Source organism: Cebus imitator, unplaced genomic scaffold, assembly GCF_001604975.1.
Source record: "Cebus imitator isolate Cc_AM_T3 unplaced genomic scaffold, Cebus_imitator-1.0 Scaffold192, whole genome shotgun sequence".
NCBI lineage: Eukaryota > Metazoa > Chordata > Mammalia > Primates > Cebidae > Cebus > Cebus imitator.
The window spans coordinates 3,926,238-3,928,870 of record NW_016107507.1 but is presented as its reverse complement, the minus strand read 5'-3'; positions in this window follow the sequence as shown (position 1 = coordinate 3,928,870).

The window sequence follows — 2,633 nt, the reverse complement described above, 5'->3', positions numbered from 1 at the left end:
AAAAAAAAAAAAAAGGCCAAGCAATTCATATACTAGAATGTTGGTATATGTTCATTTTCTCACTGCTTGCTACCAGCAGTTTCAATAAAATTTCTCCTCTAAAATCCTTCTTTAGTTCAGATTCCTATCCCCCTATCAGAAGAGAGAACTCTTCATCCAATGAGAATCATCTCCATCAGTTAAGCTGCCCTTTGGGAGAATAGGGTCAGCTTACTTCTAACCAGTCAGTAGGACCCAGCATCAGTTGCTGTTACTAGCCAAGTTAAAAATAACAGAGACTAACAGAGTCCAGAGATTGATACACACCTATGGACAATGGATGTTTGACAAAGGTGCAAAGGCAAATCAATGGAGAAAGCTTAAGTTTTTCAACAAATGTTCTTGGGATGATTGGATATTTACATGTGGAAAAAAACCCACCTTAACCTAAGCCTCACACATCTTATAAAATTAACTAAAAATTATAACTGGATATGTTAACTAAAAATTGAAACTAATATGTAAAGCATAAAACTATAAGTGGTTTTAGAAGAAACCACAGGAGGAAATGTTTGTAACCTAAGGCTTGGTGACGAGTTCCTGATATGATATCAAAGTTTGACCTATAAAGAAAGAATGAGTAAACATAACTGATATGGTTTAACTTTGTGTTCAAACCAAAATCTCATGCTGAATTGTAATTCCTAGTATTAGAGGAGGGGCGTGGTGGGAGGTGTTTGGATCATGGGGATGGTTTCTAATGGTTTAGCACCATGCCCCCAGTGTTGTCATGTGATACAGTTCTCATGAGATCTGATTGTTTGAAAAGTATGTAACATCTGCACTCTGCTCTCTCTCTCTCTACTGCTCCACCATGGTAGGATGTGCTTGCTTACCCTTCACCTTCCACCATGATTATAAGTTGCCTAAGGCCTCTTCAGCCATGCTTTATGTGCAGCCTTCAGAACTGTGAGTCAGTTAAGCCTCTTTTCTTTCTCAATTACACAGTCTCAGGTATGTCTTTATAACCGTGTGAGAACAAATATAGAAAATTAGTACCAGATAAGTGCGGCATTGCTATAAAGGTACATGAAAATGTGAAAGCAGTTTTAGAACTGGGTGATGGGAAGAGGCTGAAAGTGTTTGGAGGGCTAAGAAGAAGATAGGAAGATGAGGAAAAGTTTGGAATTTCCTAGAGGCTTGTTGAATGGTTGTGACAAAAATACTGATAGTGATATGAACAATGAAGTTCAGGCTGAGCTAGTGTCATATGGAGATGGGAAACTTATTGAAAACTGGAGTAAAGGTCACATTTGCTATGCTTTGGCAAAGAGACTGGTGGCATTGCGCCACTGCTCTAGGGATCTGTGAAACTTTGCATTTGAGAGAGATGATTTGGGGTATCTGCCAGAAGAAAATTTCTAAGCAACAAATTTACAAGAAGTAACCTGGCTGCTTCTAATGGCTTCTTCTCATTTGTGTTTGAAAAGAGATGGTCTGAAATTAGAAGATATATTTTAAAGGAAGGCAGAGCATAAAAGTTTGGATAATTTGCAGCCTGACAATGTAGGAGAAAAGGAAAACCCATTTTCTGGGGAGAAATTCAAGACAACTGCAAAAATTTACATAATTAAAGAGTAACATAATGTTAATAGTGAAGACAATTATGGTAATGCTTCCACTGCATTTCAGAGACCTTCACAGAAGCCCCCACCCCATTATAGGCCCAGAGGCCAAGGAGGGAAGAATGGTTTCATGGGCCAGGCCCAGGGCTCTGTTGCCCTGCCCAACCTCCTGACACTGCTAATTGTGTCCCAGCTGCTCCAGCTCCAGCCATGGCCAAAAGGGCCCCAGATATGTCTCAGACTGCTGCCTCAGAGGGTACAAGCTTCAAGTCTTGGTGACTTCCTTGTGGTGTTAAGCCTGCAGTTGCACTGTGGGTACGATTTGAGGCTTAGGAGGCTTTGCCTAGATTTCAGAAGATGTATGGAAATGCCTGGATGTTCAGGCAGAAGTATGCTTCAGGGTTGGATCCCTCATGAGGAACCTGTACTAGGGCAGTGTAAAGAGGAAATCTGGGGTTGAGTACTGACATAGATTCTCTACTGGGTCACTGCCTAGTGGAGCTGTGAGAAAAGGGCCACTGTCCTCCAGCCTACAGAATATTATACTCACTGACAGTGTGCACTGCGAAACTTGAAAAGCCACAGGCACTCAATGCCAGCCTGTGAAAGCAGTCATGGGTGCTGTACCATGCAAAGTCACAGGGGTAGAGCTGCCCAAAGCCCTGGGAGACCCTCCTTTTGCATCCTTGTGCCCTATATGTGATATGTGGAGTCAAAGGAGATTATTTCAAAGGTTTAAGATTTAATGACTGCCCTTCTAGGTTTTGGACTTGCATGTGGTCTGTAGCCCCTTTGTTTTGACAAATTTCTTCTTTATGGAATGGGAAAATTTGCCTAATGCCTTTATCCCCATTGTATCTTGAAAGTAAATAACTTGCTTTGGATTTTACAGCCTTATAGGTGAAAGGGACTTGCCTTCCCTCAGATGAGACTTTGGACTTGGACTTTAGCATTAATGCTGGAATGATTTAAGACTCTGGGGGACTATTAAGATGGGATTATTGTATTTTTCTTTTTTTTTTTTTTTTT